Raw genomic sequence first — 21,735 nt, 5'->3', positions numbered from 1 at the left:
CTACCGGCGGGTCGATTTTCCCCTTCACTTTCTGGGCTATTTATGTTAGGTATTTTTGTTTCCTGTGCTTGGGGGTGGTGGCCAGCGCCATTCGGACTACTTGGGGTGAAGGGGACCTTCTTTTTAACCCCCGGGTCGTGACGCGAGTGTCTACGACATGTCCAGAGTGGTCGACCAGCTTTGAACCCTCTTAAGCTCCCTATGGCACCAAGACTGCCAGAACAGAGGCCCTCGCTATGCATGTAGCGAATCAGAATAGGAAATGAGGGGCTCGTTGAAAATAACACAGAAAGAAGGGTTGGCAGTCGAGAAAACCTCGGAAAGCAAAGGGGAGGATGTGGTAGATCATTGAAACAGATTCAGAATTTGGAAAGAAAGAAAGAAAGTGAAGAAAAAATGCCCGCCAGGTGGGATCCGAACCCACGACCTCCAGAATACCGGTCTGGTGCGATAACCACTACGCTACCGGCGGGTCGATTTTCCCCTTCACTTTCTGGGCTATTTATGTTAGGTATTTTTGTTTCCTGTGCTTGGGGGTGGTGGCCAGCGCCATTCGGACTACTTGGGGTGAAGGGGACCTTCTTTTTAACCCCCGGGTCGTGACGCGAGTGTCTACGACATGTCCAGAGTGGTCGACCAGCTTTGAACCCTCTTAAGCTCCCTATGGCACCAAGACTGCCAGAACAGAGGCCCTCGCTATGCATGTAGCGAATCAGAATAGGAAATGAGGGGCTCGTTGAAAATAACACAGAAAGAAGGGTTGGCAGTCGAGAAAACCTCGGAAAGCAAAGGGGAGGATGTGGTAGATCATTGAAACAGATTCAGAATTTGGAAAGAAAGAAAGAAAGTGAAGAAAAAATGCCCGCCAGGTGGGATCCGAACCCACGACCTCCAGAATACCGGTCTGGTGCGATAACCACTACGCTACCGGCGGGTCGATTTTCCCCTTCACTTTCTGGGCTATTTATGTTAGGTATTTTTGTTTCCTGTGCTTGGGGGTGGTGGCCAGCGCCATTCGGACTACTTGGGGTGAAGGGGACCTTCTTTTTAACCCCCGGGTCGTGACGCGAGTGTCTACGACATGTCCAGAGTGGTCGACCAGCTTTGAACCCTCTTAAGCTCCCTATGGCACCAAGACTGCCAGAACAGAGGCCCTCGCTATGCATGTAGCGAATCAGAATAGGAAATGAGGGGCTCGTTGAAAATAACACAGAAAGAAGGGTTGGCAGTCGAGAAAACCTCGGAAAGCAAAGGGGAGGATGTGGTAGATCATTGAAACAGATTCAGAATTTGGAAAGAAAGAAAGAAAGTGAAGAAAAAATGCCCGCCAGGTGGGATCCGAACCCACGACCTCCAGAATACCGGTCTGGTGCGATAACCACTACGCTACCGGCGGGTCGATTTTCCCCTTCACTTTCTGGGCTATTTATGTTAGGTATTTTTGTTTCCTGTGCTTGGGGGTGGTGGCCAGCGCCATTCGGACTACTTGGGGTGAAGGGGACCTTCTTTTTAACCCCCGGGTCGTGACGCGAGTGTCTACGACATGTCCAGAGTGGTCGACCAGCTTTGAACCCTCTTAAGCTCCCTATGGCACCAAGACTGCCAGAACAGAGGCCCTCGCTATGCATGTAGCGAATCAGAATAGGAAATGAGGGGCTCGTTGAAAATAACACAGAAAGAAGGGTTGGCAGTCGAGAAAACCTCGGAAAGCAAAGGGGAGGATGTGGTAGATCATTGAAACAGATTCAGAATTTGGAAAGAAAGAAAGAAAGTGAAGAAAAAATGCCCGCCAGGTGGGATCCGAACCCACGACCTCCAGAATACCGGTCTGGTGCGATAACCACTACGCTACCGGCGGGTCGATTTTCCCCTTCACTTTCTGGGCTATTTATGTTAGGTATTTTTGTTTCCTGTGCTTGGGGGTGGTGGCCAGCGCCATTCGGACTACTTGGGGTGAAGGGGACCTTCTTTTTAACCCCCGGGTCGTGACGCGAGTGTCTACGACATGTCCAGAGTGGTCGACCAGCTTTGAACCCTCTTAAGCTCCCTATGGCACCAAGACTGCCAGAACAGAGGCCCTCGCTATGCATGTAGCGAATCAGAATAGGAAATGAGGGGCTCGTTGAAAATAACACAGAAAGAAGGGTTGGCAGTCGAGAAAACCTCGGAAAGCAAAGGGGAGGATGTGGTAGATCATTGAAACAGATTCAGAATTTGGAAAGAAAGAAAGAAAGTGAAGAAAAAATTCTTTCTTCACTTTCTTTCTTTCTTTCCAAATTCTGAATCTGTTTCAATGATCTACCACATCCTCCCCTTTGCTTTCCGAGGTTTTCTCGACTGCCAACCCTTCTTTCTGTGTTATTTTCAACGAGCCCCTCATTTCCTATTCTGATTCGCTACATGCATAGCGAGGGCCTCTGTTCTGGCAGTCTTGGTGCCATAGGGAGCTTAAGAGGGTTCAAAGCTGGTCGACCACTCTGGACATGTCGTAGACACTCGCGTCACGACCCGGGGGTTAAAAAGAAGGTCCCCTTCACCCCAAGTAGTCCGAATGGCGCTGGCCACCACCCCCAAGCACAGGAAACAAAAATACCTAACATAAATAGCCCAGAAAGTGAAGGGGAAAATCGACCCGCCGGTAGCGTAGTGGTTATCGCACCAGACCGGTATTCTGGAGGTCGTGGGTTCGGATCCCACCTGGCGGGCATTTTTTCTTCACTTTCTTTCTTTCTTTCCAAATTCTGAATCTGTTTCAATGATCTACCACATCCTCCCCTTTGCTTTCCGAGGTTTTCTCGACTGCCAACCCTTCTTTCTGTGTTATTTTCAACGAGCCCCTCATTTCCTATTCTGATTCGCTACATGCATAGCGAGGGCCTCTGTTCTGGCAGTCTTGGTGCCATAGGGAGCTTAAGAGGGTTCAAAGCTGGTCGACCACTCTGGACATGTCGTAGACACTCGCGTCACGACCCGGGGGTTAAAAAGAAGGTCCCCTTCACCCCAAGTAGTCCGAATGGCGCTGGCCACCACCCCCAAGCACAGGAAACAAAAATACCTAACATAAATAGCCCAGAAAGTGAAGGGGAAAATCGACCCGCCGGTAGCGTAGTGGTTATCGCACCAGACCGGTATTCTGGAGGTCGTGGGTTCGGATCCCACCTGGCGGGCATTTTTTCTTCACTTTCTTTCTTTCTTTCCAAATTCTGAATCTGTTTCAATGATCTACCACATCCTCCCCTTTGCTTTCCGAGGTTTTCTCGACTGCCAACCCTTCTTTCTGTGTTATTTTCAACGAGCCCCTCATTTCCTATTCTGATTCGCTACATGCATAGCGAGGGCCTCTGTTCTGGCAGTCTTGGTGCCATAGGGAGCTTAAGAGGGTTCAAAGCTGGTCGACCACTCTGGACATGTCGTAGACACTCGCGTCACGACCCGGGGGTTAAAAAGAAGGTCCCCTTCACCCCAAGTAGTCCGAATGGCGCTGGCCACCACCCCCAAGCACAGGAAACAAAAATACCTAACATAAATAGCCCAGAAAGTGAAGGGGAAAATCGACCCGCCGGTAGCGTAGTGGTTATCGCACCAGACCGGTATTCTGGAGGTCGTGGGTTCGGATCCCACCTGGCGGGCATTTTTTCTTCACTTTCTTTCTTTCTTTCCAAATTCTGAATCTGTTTCAATGATCTACCACATCCTCCCCTTTGCTTTCCGAGGTTTTCTCGACTGCCAACCCTTCTTTCTGTGTTATTTTCAACGAGCCCCTCATTTCCTATTCTGATTCGCTACATGCATAGCGAGGGCCTCTGTTCTGGCAGTCTTGGTGCCATAGGGAGCTTAAGAGGGTTCAAAGCTGGTCGACCACTCTGGACATGTCGTAGACACTCGCGTCACGACCCGGGGGTTAAAAAGAAGGTCCCCTTCACCCCAAGTAGTCCGAATGGCGCTGGCCACCACCCCCAAGCACAGGAAACAAAAATACCTAACATAAATAGCCCAGAAAGTGAAGGGGAAAATCGACCCGCCGGTAGCGTAGTGGTTATCGCACCAGACCGGTATTCTGGAGGTCGTGGGTTCGGATCCCACCTGGCGGGCATTTTTTCTTCACTTTCTTTCTTTCTTTCCAAATTCTGAATCTGTTTCAATGATCTACCACATCCTCCCCTTTGCTTTCCGAGGTTTTCTCGACTGCCAACCCTTCTTTCTGTGTTATTTTCAACGAGCCCCTCATTTCCTATTCTGATTCGCTACATGCATAGCGAGGGCCTCTGTTCTGGCAGTCTTGGTGCCATAGGGAGCTTAAGAGGGTTCAAAGCTGGTCGACCACTCTGGACATGTCGTAGACACTCGCGTCACGACCCGGGGGTTAAAAAGAAGGTCCCCTTCACCCCAAGTAGTCCGAATGGCGCTGGCCACCACCCCCAAGCACAGGAAACAAAAATACCTAACATAAATAGCCCAGAAAGTGAAGGGGAAAATCGACCCGCCGGTAGCGTAGTGGTTATCGCACCAGACCGGTATTCTGGAGGTCGTGGGTTCGGATCCCACCTGGCGGGCATTTTTTCTTCACTTTCTTTCTTTCTTTCCAAATTCTGAATCTGTTTCAATGATCTACCACATCCTCCCCTTTGCTTTCCGAGGTTTTCTCGACTGCCAACCCTTCTTTCTGTGTTATTTTCAACGAGCCCCTCATTTCCTATTCTGATTCGCTACATGCATAGCGAGGGCCTCTGTTCTGGCAGTCTTGGTGCCATAGGGAGCTTAAGAGGGTTCAAAGCTGGTCGACCACTCTGGACATGTCGTAGACACTCGCGTCACGACCCGGGGGTTAAAAAGAAGGTCCCCTTCACCCCAAGTAGTCCGAATGGCGCTGGCCACCACCCCCAAGCACAGGAAACAAAAATACCTAACATAAATAGCCCAGAAAGTGAAGGGGAAAATCGACCCGCCGGTAGCGTAGTGGTTATCGCACCAGACCGGTATTCTGGAGGTCGTGGGTTCGGATCCCACCTGGCGGGCATTTTTTCTTCACTTTCTTTCTTTCTTTCCAAATTCTGAATCTGTTTCAATGATCTACCACATCCTCCCCTTTGCTTTCCGAGGTTTTCTCGACTGCCAACCCTTCTTTCTGTGTTATTTTCAACGAGCCCCTCATTTCCTATTCTGATTCGCTACATGCATAGCGAGGGCCTCTGTTCTGGCAGTCTTGGTGCCATAGGGAGCTTAAGAGGGTTCAAAGCTGGTCGACCACTCTGGACATGTCGTAGACACTCGCGTCACGACCCGGGGGTTAAAAAGAAGGTCCCCTTCACCCCAAGTAGTCCGAATGGCGCTGGCCACCACCCCCAAGCACAGGAAACAAAAATACCTAACATAAATAGCCCAGAAAGTGAAGGGGAAAATCGACCCGCCGGTAGCGTAGTGGTTATCGCACCAGACCGGTATTCTGGAGGTCGTGGGTTCGGATCCCACCTGGCGGGCATTTTTTCTTCACTTTCTTTCTTTCTTTCCAAATTCTGAATCTGTTTCAATGATCTACCACATCCTCCCCTTTGCTTTCCGAGGTTTTCTCGACTGCCAACCCTTCTTTCTGTGTTATTTTCAACGAGCCCCTCATTTCCTATTCTGATTCGCTACATGCATAGCGAGGGCCTCTGTTCTGGCAGTCTTGGTGCCATAGGGAGCTTAAGAGGGTTCAAAGCTGGTCGACCACTCTGGACATGTCGTAGACACTCGCGTCACGTCCCGGGGGTTAAAAAGAAGGTCCCCTTCACCCCAAGTAGTCCGAATGGCGCTGGCCACCACCCCCAAGCACAGGAAACAAAAATACCTAACATAAATAGCCCAGAAAGTGAAGGGGAAAATCGACCCGCCGGTAGCGTAGTGGTTATCGCACCAGACCGGTATTCTGGAGGTCGTGGGTTCGGATCCCACCTGGCGGGCATTTTTTCTTCACTTTCTTTCTTTCTTTCCAAATTCTGAATCTGTTTCAATGATCTACCACATCCTCCCCTTTGCTTTCCGAGGTTTTCTCGACTGCCAACCCTTCTTTCTGTGTTATTTTCAACGAGCCCCTCATTTCCTATATATATATATATATATATATATATATATATATATATATATATATATATATATATATATATATATATATATATATACAGAAAGAAATGCCGGCAGTCTACAACGCCAAAGAAGGCATAATGGAATGGTTAGACTATTTTTTACCGTTAGGGACGTTACATTTTTTTAATTGAGTGAGAAAGAAAGAAAGAAAAACACGCGCCCAGAGTTGAAACCGAACCTACGCCTTTCAATTTGACCTGGAAGGCCTTGCCAATGCGGCTATCTGGGCGACTGTGTTATCGTTCACTTTCTGGGGTATTTATAATTACTACAACTGGATCTGACGCTTGAGGGTGGTAGCCAGCGCCACTCTGACTACACGGGGAGAAGGGGACCTTCTTTTCAACCCCCGGTGCGTGACTCGAACGTCTACAGCCTGTCATGAGCGGGAAACTGGCGTGAAATCCTCTTATACTACTTTGGCATCAAGGCTGCCAGATCCGAGACCCAGATCAGAGACCCTCCTTTGGCGTTATAGACTGCCGACCTATCTTCCGTATTTCCTCAACGAGCCCCTCATATCCTAACCCTATTATTCTGCGAAAGCCTAGCGAGGGCCTCAGTTCTGGCAACCTTGATGCCAAGGTAGCATAAGAGGGTTTCCTGCCATTTGCCCGCTCATGACAGGCTGTAGACGTTCGAGTCACGCCCCGGGGGTTGAAAAGAAGGTTCGCTTCTCCTCGTGTAGTCAGAGTGGCGCTGACTACCACCCTGGCTACCACTGCTTTAAGCCATTGGCCATATCGTGTTCCATGCGCCGGCCATCTCGTGGGCAATATCTTGTCCACGACGCCGGATTACGCGTGTTCCTGTTGTTACCTAACGCTTTAATTAAATTAATACTACTTTTAAATTCTCTTCCTTCCCGCGAAATTACCGAATGGAACCAAATTTCTAACACCCACGTTCAACAGCCGCCACTTACCTTGTTCACGTCGTGTATAACTTAGTGCTGAAATTATACCCTCCATTATTTTTGTGTACCTAGGTATTTGTTGTTTGCCTTTTCGTGATGTTCTCATTCATTTCATTTGTACCCTCCTGCTGCCAAAATCCCACAGTGGGATTGTAGTATAAATAAATAAATAAATAAATAAATAAATAAATAAATAAATAAATAAATAAATAAATAAATAAATAAATAAATAAATAAATAAATAAATAAATAAATAAATAAATAACCTCATACGAGCCTCCACCTTAATCTCCTGAATGATTATTCTTAACTGCTAACTGAAGTAGCTGCCAGTCGTAACAACATGCGTGAAAGCGACAACTTATTTATAAAATCACGCCCTTGTGCGAGTTCAACAACTGCAGGCTGTTACTTACTTTTTGGTGCGCATTAGCTGGCTGAAGGCTTCCCAAACTCAAAAAGTCTTAGCCCACTGTTTATTACTATAATTTGAGGGTTGTAAAAAAAACCAGAATTTCTGAAAGACTAGTGAAAGGGCGATTCGGACCCGTACGCTCCAACACGTTCACGATAAGATCTTCCTTCTACCTGCCGATTTGAAAACAAGGATACCACAGAACGCAGAAACAGGCGACATTTATTTAAGAGGGCGCAGTATTTCTTTAGCTACCAACGCAAAAATTTTGGTCTGTATGTCTGCCCCTCGATTCAACCGCCTGTTCAAAAGTTAAAGCAATACTTGAGAGAGAGCTCTATAGATAGGCAAAGCATTTCTAAAATACCAAGTTTGGTAGCAATACTCCTACTTGCCAACATTGCTGAGCAAAAACAAAACATTAGGAATATTTGAGGCAAAACATCAATACATGTTCGGTATTTACATTGTACCTTTAACTAAAAACACGTGTCTGCTTGATTTTCGCGATAGAAAATTAAAAAAAAACAGCCCCGAAAAAAACTTTGTGGCCCAAAAATACGAAAAGAGCACGGGGCCGAGCCTAGACCTCGTGGCGGCATTTCAACAAGTCCAACAGTAGCAAGAGGTTTCGGTAGATGGCGCGCGAGCAGTGGAATGCGGGAAAATTGAATTGGCTTGACCAAACCTCCACCGTGTTTGTCGTGGGAGGAGGAGGAGAGAGAGGAGGGAGGGCAAGAGCGTGAGAGGTGAGCGGGAAAGGGAAGAGAGGCAATTACACATGGCCAGGGTAGCAGACGACTATCGTCTTTCAACTACATTTGCGGCGAAGCGAGCGGATACGCGGCCGATTTTTGTATATTATCCCGTGTATGCATTACATGACCCACGCATAAAAAGTCGTTACAATCCTATACCTACGTTCTACATAACAATTACATCATTCCGCAGCTGTATGGGCCGAAACAATTCAAGATGAGACCACCGATTGCACTTTGTCAGCGTGATATACTCTGAGCAGTATGTTGGAATAATTTCGCTTATTATCGGCAACTTTCAATCTGCAGAGATCCACCCGCCCGAGTGCTTCAACCCTACGATTGTGCAAACAGTACGACGGGTATGGCCTTACCGTCTTGTCGCCGATGCTTCGGCCAATTTTTCCGACCTTGCACGCGAAATCGTCAGCAGCTGACAGCGCAGTCGGGGTTTCAGGCGCACGGCTGATCAAACCATGCATCCCGCCAGTCGATCTCGCTTGCATGGCTGTGCGACTGGTTCTATAGTGTATGCCCTCGTTCCGATTGATCCTTGCCCATCGCGGGTACACAGACTTGACACAAAACGAGTGGCACGCGATACGACGACGTTCATGGCGAAATTTCGGCGCATGGAGGGTAAGAAGCAAAGCGTATATAGATCACGATGCTGCTGCTGAAACGATCCGTCACAGGTGCAATATCATGCCAATTTAGCAAGGAATTAAGTCTCTATATAGAGTGGTCGGATAGATAAACTCGTGTGGACACACATCGTTCCATCTCTGACGAAGCAAACGTCGCGTGCACACTGCAGCTTTGTCATTCAAGTGACATCTGTATGAAATCGAGACACGGACTGGTCCTGCCTTCTCTTGAGCCCAGGCTGACAGGGGCATAGTGTCAGGGGGGTGTTTCGGTGTCGGAACACCCCCCAAAAATTTATGCATGCAGAAAAATGACCTACAGGGTTGCCCCGTTAAGAGGAACTCGGTTAAGGCGAACTATCACTTGTGCCGAACAACGTACACGTGGGAACGTTTGTTTGGTTTTCCATAGACCCGATGCAAAAAAAAAAAAAAAAAAAAATCTCCGCTCAAGACGATCAGCCTTCCACGTACTCTTCCGTTAAGACGACCAACTTTCGGTGACACCAACACTACTGGCGAATCTGGGTAGCGAACATGGCAGCCTTGGCGGGGGGCAGCGGGGCATTCACGCAACCACAGGGAAAGAAAAGTAAAAGAAAACCACGGCGCGAAGCGAATTCGCGCCACGGAGAAAGAGAGGCAACGAAGAAATTGGCCGCGTATCTGCTCCTTTCGTTGCAAATGTCGACAAAATACGATAGTCTTTGTCGACTAATCCCAAGTAAATGCCTCTCTTCGCTTTCCCGCTCACCTCTCATGTTGTTCCTCTTGCGTCGCGCTCCTCCCAAGGGAAACACGCTAAAGGTTTGTTCAAGCCTATTTAAATTTACCACCTTCCACTGCCCCAGCCCGGGTGTCTCGATGCCAGCGCTGCCGTACGGCGGAGACGCGCGTGAATTGAGGGCACGCTACTACAGCGTTGATAGAACCACGTTTCCCTACTCCACGTGCGTTCCAAGCATAACGTGGAACTTTTCTAGTGAAACATTTCGTAACTGTTGCCGGTTGATTTCTTAAACTGGTGCCAGAAGCTATAGTGGAGCGGGCGACGTCAGGCGACGGCGGAGTGAATTTTTTTCTGCAGTTGATGAAGTATTTAATTTCTCAAAAATCAAGCATGTATGATTTTTTATAAAGGAATACTGCAAATATCACTCCTGTATTAATTTGTTGTTTTATATTTGCGTAGTCTATTGTTCTTCTTCAACAATGCTGACAAGTATGACATTACACCGGACTTAGACGGGTAGATTTAGCTGCGACTATATAAGACTATTGCGCAGGCCTTGTTTTGCTTTGGCCGGGTGGCTGAATCAAGTCACAGACAGACAGACAGACAGACAGACAAACAGACCAAACAGACCGACCGAAATTTCTGTGTTTAAGTAGCCCAAGAAAGACTACCGTCTTTAAAAAAGAGCGGGTCTCTCTTGGCGAAGGGTGATGAACCGGAGGAAACTAGACACGCGAACGCTTGAAACGCCGGCAAAGCCGGGGCGGTGCGAGGGTAGACATGGCCGAGGTGGGTCGCACAGAGGCAAGCCTTTGAGAAACATTTGTTATTCTCCTGAGATTCTACTGATCTTGAAAATAGGGCCTATTGGTAAATAATCTACTCAAAATATATATCCGTGTGATGAGATAAACTCGAGGTGGAAATCATTTTTTTTACCGAGAGAATGGTACTTGAGAATTGTTAACTAATATATTAAAAATGCATATCCTGATGAATCGTATTCAAATCTAAATACTTGTTATAAACGGCGTGCGGCTTTGAAGGGGACTGAGTGCTAATAGCACACACATTGGGACGTTCGTTTTCCAAAGACTCGCACTTTAGAACTCCTCGCGTTCAAGATGCGTGACTTTTTGTTCGCTGACATTAAAAATACACGGAATCCTAGTCACATAAGCTTCGCTTAAAAAAAGGGTTCCCCCCTTGACCCCGTGTTACCGATAGCTGATTTTATATTTCGTACTTTCGCTGACAACTTACAACCCGAGGCCTGTATAGATAAACCTTTCTTATGCACCAATTATTAAAATGCTTTGCTGGGTGCGATTTTTTATGGCTTCAAGATAAACTAGAGCATAAAGGACTAGGACAAGGAACCAGAGGTAGACGAGACGAGCACGCACCGTCTCCTGATGGGTTTTTTTATGGACTTTTGCACATTATAATATACACAATGTTATGAATCAGCTGTGCAGAGAGAGAGAGAATGCTCTTTAATGTGAACTGGTGAGGTCAGCCCTGCTAGGTGTGCAGTGCCCTTTCGCGTCGCCAGTGCTTTATTTATGCTTGAAAATGTTCAGCGTTGCAGTGACAAGCCGAGAAACGCGGGCCACGAGTAAGTTCTCTGTACATCGGCGGAGCCAGCACAGGCACCCGTGCGGCGCATCTCAGCTAGGCTCTTGCCAGCGAAAGACCCTCTTGCGCGCATGCGCGCCAATCCAGCGCGGGTGGTGGACCACTGCTGGACATGTCACCACTGCTTTAGTCTCAGTGGGAGTTTTGTTCATTTCTACTTCACTACTGCTTAAAAACTCGAAACGTATGCGACATTCATTGGTTGCATTTTCCGCCTATAAGAACCGCGAGTTTGGCAGCATCGAGCTAGCGCGGTTTACAGCGGAGCCAAAAATGGATAGGATCTAGCAGATATGTCAGATGTGTCAGCGTACAAATGGCGTGCTGCCAACCAATGCATTTCAAATTTCCCGTCTTCGCAGTGCTCGCGCGCTCCCTGCCTGAAACTGCGTCAGCGCGAGTTCTGTTCTTTTTGTGCTTGCTTTAATTTCGTAATGCTGGAGATGTTTTGCGTCATTTCGAACGCTTAATTTTTTTTTCTTTTTTTGCGCGGCAGGAGCCTTTCTGCGTGATTTCGAAGGCACCCTTTTTTTCTGGCACGGCCGCTTTTTTTTACTATCGTAAAAACCAACCAAACGAGCGTTCCTAACTAAATGAACGCGGGAGCTGCCGGTTACATACACAGATTTTGCCTGAAATGTACCTGTAGTTTTCTTTGCGCTAAAAAACAGGGAGATGTATGACAAGCGCGAGTGGTTCACGAGGTGCGAACGGTTATGACTATTTAAACCGCGTGACGTGACCTCCTGATGACGGTACATCAGGCTCTGACAGATCGCCCTAGCCCTCATAGCGTCAAAAGTCCTGTACGCATATTCGTACATGGGAGTTAACACGACCCAACGCCTCCAGCTTGAGAGAATAAATCGCAAAGCGATGCGCTTGGTCACTGGGCTACCGCAGTATACTGCCCAGTAGTGGACCTGCACGCATGCAGCAAAATCAATGCCCTGCAGGATGTGGCAGAGCAGCAATAGCAAGCCCAGCGCGTCCGTCTTTCCACAACGGTGGCTGGCCGTCACATCTTGCGGGCATTGGGATACGACGTCGACAACCTGGAGCCGCTCTCGTCTCCTGCCCCACCAATGGAAATCATCGACTTAGCGGATGGTATACCATTACCAAAGAACATGAGTTCAGATAATCCGCAAAGGCGCAAAGCTGGCGCGAAACGCCACATGAAGATGTCACACAAGCTACCCCTAGAAGGGACCGTCCAACTATACACGGATGCCGCCCAGTTCCAAAATGGCGCCGCAATAGCTTGCCACGATTCTGAGACAGACAGAATTTTAGTTCAACGGCTCACCGAGGAATACACGGTCACCAATCTTGAGCTCATCGCAACACGCCTTGTCATTACTCGAATAGTGGAAAGACGGGATCCGTTATCTCGCACCTATTACATTTACACCGACTCGCAAGCAGCGTACGCCGCCTGCCATGCAGGGAAGCGGACTACTCCGTTCTTAACACAATTCGGAAAGAAGCCCGTCGCCTACGGGAGGAAGGCTACAACATAGTCACCAAATGTATTCCTGCGCATGAGGGAATTACTGGGAACGAAAAGGCACACCAGGCAGCGCACGCTGCAGCTCTTTCCGCACCTTTGCCTGGATGCGCTGCCGTTCTCACTTCTTCGGCCATTGCCGATGTTGCACACCCACCGTCGCCTCTGATGGATAGGGCCGATACATGGCATCGTGCTCAGTGCTATCGCCGCAGCATTCTCCGGCACTTGGCCAACCCCGAGGAAAAATATCGGCGACCACCCAGCACTATTCGGAGGATAGAGGCGGTAATTCTTCGCCGAGCCCAGACTGGCCAACTTCTGTCCCCAGCGCGGCTACACCTCATCAACCCGCGCTCATACGTGACCCCACATGTGCCCGTTATGCCCCGCAAGAGGCACGACTGAGCATCTTCTGTGGCATTGCCCTGCCTTTAGCGCGGTTCGGGAGACTGCACTTCAGTCTCTCGGCGTACGCCGACCTGGAACCCTCAAGGAGTGGATCGATCCACCATCACACATTGGACCATCGGACGCACTCCGGCTCTGGCGGGCGTTTCTTCAATATTTTAGGGACGAGAGAGGACCCGGCCGTTTCTTTGCAGAGCCGACCTCGGGACCACCCCACCTCGAAGACGTGGACAGCGGCCTCCCTCCCCCTCCATCTAAATCCCCCATTTCTGTCGCAAGGTTTATAACCTCTGCAATGCAGAAATAAAGACGTAAAAAAAGTGTTCGCCGGTGCGGCGCGAGCCAGCGCTCTCCGAAAGTGTGCAGTGGGTGAGGGTAGGGGGCAATAAGTTGTGCCCGAACGAGGTGCTCGAGGGCGGGACGCTGTGCGAAAACGTGAGGGGGAGCGTGCGCGTGACGATGGTGTGCGTTCCCTGCCTAAGACGCGGGTCGCGGTCTCTCCCTGAGGCGTACTTCGCCCCGCCGACGCGAGGCTCATCATCGCTGCATTCGAAAGAACCCACGAGTGAGTGCTGCCTAAGCGCACTGCGGCTGCACCGAAATATCGTATTAGGTAGACAGAATCGTAATCGCCAGCCAATTTTTTACATGTTCTGTCGACACTTTTCACTGTGGTAGTAGTACCCATCGTCATATTCATGTATTTTCCTCATGCATTAACTGGCGGGCCCGCATCGTTTTGTCCGCAGGCTGCCACATTTCGCCCGAACGGGAACGCGTGGCACGTGGTCTACGGACTAGGATGGCCGCCCTTTAACACCCTGCTTTGCCCCCCCCCCTCCCCCCAGTTGTCAGAAATAATTGTTCTCTCTCTTTCTTTTGCAAGCGCAGTTTTTAAATGCAGAGCATTTCAGTAACTCACGATGTCACCCGCGTTGGCGTCCGTAGTCCGCACGCTCACTGCGCATGCGCGTCGAGTCGAGGCGATAGCGATAGCGAACACTCTCTCGCGAAGGGCATTGGATTGGATTCGAACACTCTCTCCCGAGGGGCATTGGATTGGATTGGCTTGGCTTAGATTGGATTGGATTTGGATTGGATTGGATTGGATTGGATTAAAGTGGATTGTGTTGGATTGTGTTGCGTCATAGCCGCGGCACGTTGCGTATAGCCGCGGCAGACGCGCTGGGGCCGGCGCATGTGCAGTACTCTCTCTTCCGCGGTTTCCTCTCCTTCGGGCGCGCTGCGCATATAACCGCTGTGCCGTTCTCCGGCGAAGCAACATCCGCGCTTGGCTCAGACACCTAGAGTCCACGCCGCTTTACAAGTACGCCAACGTCGTCGACTGGGACCGGCTTACGCAGTCCCCTCAACGTATATAAGCGGCGGAGCGCGCGTTCGGAATTCAGTCAAGGGCGTCTTTGCTTGGTTTTCGCTTGATGTGACGCTTTGTTTGACTCGAGTAGATGCGACGCATTTACTCGAGTTTCCCCCGTGGGAAGATGCGGGCGGCTTTTTTTTTTCGCGGTACCCGGTAGCAGCCGTAAGTGTAACCCTATCAAAAAGAAAATCTCTCCCTCCCTCCCTCTCTCTCTCTCTCTCTCTCTCTCTCTCTCTCTCTCTCTCTCTCTCTCTCTCTCTCTCTCTCTCTCTCTCTCTCTCTCTCTCTCTCTCTCTCTCTCTCTCTCTCTCTCTCTCTCTCTCTCTAACTCTAACTCGTCAGCAGGCGCTAGAGCCGGCGGCAACCGGCTTCGCGAATTGGGCGTATTTAGCACGAGCTGTCTTGTCCTCCCCCCTTGATACGCAGGCGCACGTGAACTGTTTTTTTTTTTTTTTGGTATTGTCTTGCGAGCGCCACGCGCAAGCCAGGATGACGCCGGGCCTCCTCGTAAAACGGGTGCTGACGTGCACGGTAATCTGTGGGTGTAACTGTGACACCAAGTTTTTTGATGACGCCGCACACATTACGGCCAGCAACAACAGCTCCGCTGTTAGAAATTTTCTGCGCATGGAAACAGTTCATCAAAGTTTCAAACAATATATGCCCTAGAACCTCCGCATTTTCATATAAGAAAGCTACATTCCCCCTAAAAAATGTCTCGCGGCAATGCATTTGTGCGTATAGGTGAAGCAGACTTTAAAAAGATCTGTGTAAGCTTGTTCTCTGTGCGCTGGCTTTCACACATTGTGCGTTGCGCAGTGGAGCATGGCCGTCTGCGAAGGGAGTGTGGTCACAGCCCCATGTTATACTCCTGTACACCACCGCCGACTCTTTCCCGAGTCGTGTGTACAGCTGTGTGTAAATAAATCGCGAGTCGCGTATAAATAAATCGTGTATACTGCCCGCCGCGCGCGGCGTATCTCCTTTCCAGCTGACACCGCCCAATGCCGCGCTCTCTTCGGCGACCCCCTGTGCGGCGCACTAGAGACGTCATTGTCCGTACCCACCTATCGTGCGTGTCCTCAGTCTGAGAGGCAGATTTCGCGCCACTGTCCTTACAATTCACCATAGCAAACGCTGGTTGTAGCTAAACCCCTACATTACAAATCCCACCAGAGCGACAGCTGCGCATGGACTTCGCTCTTCAAGGAGTGATTTTGATTTTTTTGGACAGAGCTCGGGAGTGTTACTCCGCCATTTTGACTTCTCATGTCGCACTCCGGTGCCATTTCGCTGTACACCTTGGTACGAGTTAAACAGTTTTTGGTTTGTCCTCTGACTCTTTGTCATCCCACCGCAGCAACTCTTCTGCAAGCAGCTCGCCGTGCCCGCACTGCCTCTGTGTGGGACATCGCCATGGGCGTGATCACAACAACACTTAGTTTATGCCCGTGAAGCTGAGTTTCTTGCACTCATTTTAGGTACCCACGGGGAAAATGTTGCGTATTTGGCTATCAAGACTTGCAGATAGTTAAGCAAAACATTTCGTTCCAAGAATCATTATTTGTAAGGGCAGCAAATTTATCCGGAACTGCGAAGTGCAATTTTAGCGTTAAAAAAAATGCCTTTTGTGTGATGATCACATGAGTGATTAGGGCAACTGAGAATGGTTTGTTGAGTCATACGTTACTTTGTTGATTTTCTGAAGTTTTTACTAGCTGATGAACAATGGTGGTGTTGCCAACGAGGGTGTAACTAAATCGCGTTTCTTCTGTATTCCTGCGTAAGCATTGTTCTGATTGATTTCGTTCAACCAAACTTGATATGACTGATAGGCTTAGCTCAGCAGATAAAAAGTCTGGTGTGACAACCTGCGTTTCACAGCTTTTATCGAACGCGACGAAGCCCCGGACTATTGACTTCACAGGCGGCGGCGTCATTTATGCTTACGAAAACTGCGACTTTTAAGTGCACATGTCAATTAATAGATTATACAATTCAATTGGTTGGTAGCTGTCTTAGGCGTAAAACGTCGTGTAACTTGTTTCAGAATCTCTATCCTTCAATTTGGGTTACAAATATTGTCTGGCCCGTGCATTGACAGCGCACGGAAATTCCCAAACGTTGACAACTCCATAGAAAACCAATTATAACAGGCACGCGAAATTTCGCGCAAATTTAAATCAGCGGTCAAACAAGCCATAAGTTTTTCTAAGCTACGTGCAATACCCCGCAAGGGGCCCTTAAGTGGACAATAAATTATAAAGATGGTGATAAAGTAGGCTTTGACGCAAAGCGTACTTGAGCGGGGTTACGAAATACGAGAAATAGACCCTGTTGCAGCTTCCCAGTAAAAAAACAAACAAACATTTTTTTCACCTCCCGACAGCGTCTAGGAGAATACGGCTGCCTCTTTGTTGAACCTCCCCTAAACCACACAAGGAAAATAGTAATAATAGTTACAGTTTAGTTATAGTGTAGTCAGTTATAGAATAACCTACTTATAGTATAGTTAGTTACAGTATACTAGGTACAGTTAGGTATACTATGGTCCGCGGCACCAAAAACAACAGCGTTCTTCCTGCGGTTCTTTCGATTGTGTCCCGTTTTCAGTGTTGCGCTTTTTGAAGGTTTCGACATGAAAAACAACGCACCTGACACCTTTCCGGCCGCGAAGTGTCTCAGGACGTGTGCATCAGTGGACGATGTAAGAAGGGCTTCCAGCGAAGAACGTTCCTACGATACGCAAAGTAAGGCACGACCGGGAAGAAATCGGGGACGCGCGGAGCATATAGGCGGCCGAAGGTGGATCGTCCGTCAGGTGTGTTTGACCAGAAGCGCCGTCGCTGGCGTGATCGTTTCATCATCGCGCAGGGCGCACACACACGCGCCACGGAATATAGCCCCGGCCGAGCGCGACTCGCCGCGTTGGGCTTTGAACAGCGGATGACGAGTCGCCTGCGCGCACGCAATCGGCTTCGAAAGGCCGATGATGTCTCTCTCTCTTTCTCTTACCGGGCTTTCCTCCAAACCTGTCAGCGGGCCATCGTTTTAACACGGCATAATGATGCTGCGCGGCTATGTGTCACTTGTTCGAGCTCGCTCCTTCTATGGCGTTCTGGAGAACCATGGAAGATGTCCCCTCCGGGTCTCCGGCAGCATGCATTCAGAGCGCAACCTTCAAATGTTGCATCGCGGTGGGCGAATAAATGCTGAAAGACTCGTTGTAAATTGGACTGACCTGTGTTTTAATGTATGCTGAAGAACGCAACTTAAAAATCCCGGGCCATCTCCACTAACAAGAAACCTTGGGAGGGGCGAAGCATGCAGAGGATAAGTGTATTCTTGGCACCTTGGCGTTTTTGCCAACGGAGATGAAACCGCTGGGAAGTACAGGTATACAGCTTTGCTGTAAAATATCGTGCCTTTGAAGCACGAAGCTCTCTAACGCGAGGCGTAAACGAGTGTCCCGGTGTTTTTTAGTGCTTGTTATTACGATCTAGCGCGAGGCGTAAACGAGTTTCCCGGCGTTTTAGTACCGTGACTATAGACAAACGACTATTACGACGACGATGATGATGACAGGAGACGCCAACAGCCCCAACCCTTAAAACAAGCTGAGTCAGCTTCCCATTGGTGTCACCTTGAATACGCGCCCCGTAAAAGCGGAACTCCGAAGAGCAGCAGCGTACAAACAGATCATAAACTAGGCAATGAAGATGAATTCTTCCTGTAATAAACGGTCTGGGCATAAATTAACAAATTTTCTGGCCTTCGATATCAGTTTGTGATTAAATGGCGCCCGTGCGCGGTTGGTCACCAGCGAAAAGCTAAATCGGCTATATAATGACAAACTGCTCTTACGATCCCTCACGTATGAACAAAAACTTTGGGGATTTAGGCCTCGGGTGTGGTTTAAACGCACATTACCTTATTCTCCTCTGAAGTCAATGCCTCCGTCGGGACGTGAAGATCTCGACGTTCCCCCCCACGCCAGCTTCCAAAAGTCTGATGAGTGTGGATCAACGTGAAACTTTACCGCCACGCGTGTGTCCGGACGGACGAACGTATACGAACGGCGTCCCTGGGCTTGACGTCAACGGGCAGTAGAGATGCAAAAGTCACGGCAGTGAGACCTGTCCGTCGATTCCCGTCCTGCTAACACAGTCGCAGCTAAAGCGTATACACGTCCCGAGATATGGACAGTACCGTGGCCATGCCGCAGCGTGAAATTACAACCTGGGGTGCGGAACTCCTGAAGTTGAGTGCGGTACATGTCCCAAGCACCAAAGGCCGAAGTTCTGCGACCCTTTCTCCAGTACACCTAACACCCCCTCCCTTCCCTCTACGCCCCTTATACGCTATTGACCGCGGCCACGCGTTGCCTTCGCCCACGCCACAGGCCGCGCTTCCCACGCTCGACGTTTGCCTATTCGCAATAACAAACTAAAGCAAAGTTAACCTTTCTCTTTCAATACAAAGCTCAACAGCCATGCTAAAAAAGGGCAAAAAAATACAGTAGAAAACATGGCTGAGGGGGCGGAGTTATCGCGCACCTATTTGACACCCGTAAATGGATGCAACGTGTTTGCGGAAACAATTGACCGCCAGGGAAAGCGAACAAAAAAGTGGAGATCGAAACCCTGCGACTTTTCTCCGATGTGACGGCTCTTTGACACACCAACCGTATATGTACAATACCGATCGCCTCAGAGGTGCTCGATCGGTGGTTCAATGTGCGTCACATGTATGCATCCACGCTTGGCCTTCGATGATGCGTATACTTCCTATACTTTTGTTTGTTTTACTATAAAATGACCATTTGCGCGAAACTGACATATATTTTTGCGCGGCCTGCTCCCTCTTCGGACCACTGCGCGGGTTTTGAGGGATATTGGCTTGAGTTACTTTACTTATTTAGTTTTTACTTTGAAGGCGAAACAGTTGTATAGATTAGTTTTTTTGGTTGAATGCAGTTCGTTGGGCGAACTGTGTCTCAGTATGTTTAATGAAACGAGCTGACTGATACTTTGGTAAGTACTAAGTCGAGGAGGAAGAGCACGTAAATCCCGCTCCGCTCCTCATGGAAGTGAAGTATAATGTAGTGCGGGTTTATAGGAACAGCTTGTTGTACAGTTCGGCTTTCCGGGTCGCAGAAGACGCTCCTTATTACGGCCACACTGAAAGTAAGGTATACGGAAATACAGTCGAACACGGGTATATCGAATTATTGTCTATATCGAACTCGTGAATTATCCCCTTGAAAATTCAGTGTAAAAGTATAGGAATTCGTACGTTTATATCGAACAGTATTTTTTTCCGACATTGGGTATATCGAACGCCGCGCGAGCTGAAAGGTGCTCTTCGGCGGTCGCTGCACCCCCGATTTCCGCGGTCCCTTAGTGCCTTCGCCGAAACCCGACAGGAACAGAAGCCGGGGCCTCGGAGCGTCACGCTTGCCTACTCATGGATCGGCCAACCAAACCACCTGAGAGCTCGACAACATCGAGCTCAAGTTTCTGCCTTCGAACACAACAGCCAGGCTGCAGCCGCTCGACCGCTCGACTAAGTCGTTCAAGCTTGGGTGCAGGAGGCGACTCCTCGATAGGTTTTTGATGAACCTCCGCGTTGGTACCGAGCTTAAAGTTGACCAGCTGGGGGCCATACACATGATGACGGGTGCCTGGAACAGCGTAAAGCAGAGCGTGGCCAACTGCTTCCGGAAGGCAGGCTTCGTGACGGCTGAATTTTCGGAAGCTTGCGAAGACGGCGACGACGACGAAGAGGGCATGGACGACACGTTTCGCGAGCTGTCGTCCCTTTTCCCGGCTGCTGTTCCAGCCGGAGTGTCTGCCGGCAACTTCGTGAACGCTGACAGCAATGTTTAGGCTGTTCCAAGCGCCGGTGACGAGGATATCGTAGCTGCGGTTGCAGGAACTCAGGCTGATAGCTCGGGTGGCGAAGATCGTCCGGACGAGGATGCGGCTACACGATCGTACCCCACCGGTGAACTGGCGGCTGCGTCAAGCTTCATTCTACGTAGTTGCGGCGACATGGAAGGAACTGGGCTGTCGCACCTGGATATTTTCGAGAAGATCGAGACCAGCGTCTTTAATTCCATATACAGGACGAAGAAGCAGGCCAAGATCAGCGATTTCTTTTCACGCAAATAAAGCATCCTGTTGCGTCGTTAGTGCAGAATTAGTTGTCATTCATGAATGCGCCGATCGGTAAGCGGTCGTCCGCCACAGGTGAGGTCTCAGAGCCCATATTTTCTATATCGAATTTTTCATATATCGAACTATTTCGCGATCCCCTTGGAGTTCGATATATCCGTGTTCGACTGTATATCCTAGGCTCCTGAAGATTGGTATCCGGCAACCAGCGGGTTCAAATAAGTGAAAGTCATAAATCGATTCCTCCTGGTTTAGTTTGGTCGATGAAGGCGGAAAGTTTCCCAATTGATAACCTCAAACTCAAGTCTGGTACAAAATAGAAAAAAAATGATGCAGCTTGAATGGTGCAAGGCTGGAGAAACAGCACAGCTGGCGGCCCCTCTCCCTTCGTCGGTGACCAGGCTGTTACACCTCACACTAATTTCCGAACTTTCCGCTGGATGTTCTCCATGACTGGCAGGCCCAGCTTTTTTTCTTTAAAGTCCGCAGCCTTTTACATCTCCCCAAAGTGGACCACGTTAGCACGCGCCAGAACCAGCGGCAACCGGCTTCGCGAACTCGGCGTCTGTAGCGCGAACCCGGTGTCTGTGCTCCCCACTTCAGGCGTGAACTCACGTGAACTGGGGAAGAGAACAGCATGCCAGACATCACGCCACGAACGCTGGGTACAGTGTTCTCGAAGGTCGAGCTGGCCGATGACGGGCGCTCCTCACGAGACGCCCGCTCACATGCGCTCAGTATTTTTCCTTTGTACTATTTTGCGAGTTCCTCACGTACTGCAAGCCTGGACGATGCCGCTGTACACGAGCCTTTATACGGTGTGTTGCGGAGTGACGTCATGGTTTGACAAGTGCCGTGAGGCTCGGTAAAGTGCCGTGAGCGAAGCGAGCGTGAAGGTATACGCACAGCTGCGCCAGCTAGGGGTTGCTAGGCAACGCGAGGTGATGGCATCACTCCGCAAGGTTTTTTGGTGCGACGGACGGATAACGGTCGGCTTAAACAGCTCTGCTTTTAAAAGGATTCA

This window comes from Haemaphysalis longicornis, unplaced genomic scaffold, assembly GCF_048455015.1.
Source record: "Haemaphysalis longicornis isolate Haplotype H1 unplaced genomic scaffold, Haemaphysalis longicornis Haplotype H1 scaffold_8, whole genome shotgun sequence".
Classification (NCBI taxonomy): Eukaryota; Metazoa; Arthropoda; class Arachnida; order Ixodida; family Ixodidae; genus Haemaphysalis; species Haemaphysalis longicornis.
The sequence above is the reverse complement of the archived record's forward strand: the minus strand, read 5'-3'. Positions refer to the sequence as shown.